The following is a 425-nucleotide window of genomic DNA, read 5'->3' on the forward strand; positions in this document are numbered from 1 at the left end:
AATCCAGTTTCAAAGAAGGAACGTTTGTTACACAATTTGGACGTAGTCCGTGCTCTAAAATTCTATTTAGAGGCTACAAAAGATTTCAGACAAACATCTTCTTTGTTTGTCGTCTATTCTGGTAAAAGGAGAGGTCAAAAAGCGACTTCTACCTCTCTTTCCTTTTGGCTTAAAAGCATCATCCGATTGGCTTATGAGACTGCCGGACGGCAGCCTCCTGAAAGAATCACAGCTCACTCCACTAGGGCTGTGGCTTCCACATGGGCCTTCAAGAACGAGGCTTCTGTTGACCAGATATGTAAGGCAGCGACTTGGTCTTCACTGCACACCTTTGCCAAATTTTACAAATTTGATACTTTTGCTTCTTCGGAGGCTATGTTTGGGAGAAAGGTTTTGCAAGCCTTGGTGCCTTCCGTTTAGGTAAC

Source organism: Bombina bombina, chromosome 3 (assembly GCF_027579735.1).
Source record: "Bombina bombina isolate aBomBom1 chromosome 3, aBomBom1.pri, whole genome shotgun sequence".
In the NCBI taxonomy this organism is placed as follows: domain Eukaryota; kingdom Metazoa; phylum Chordata; class Amphibia; order Anura; family Bombinatoridae; genus Bombina; species Bombina bombina.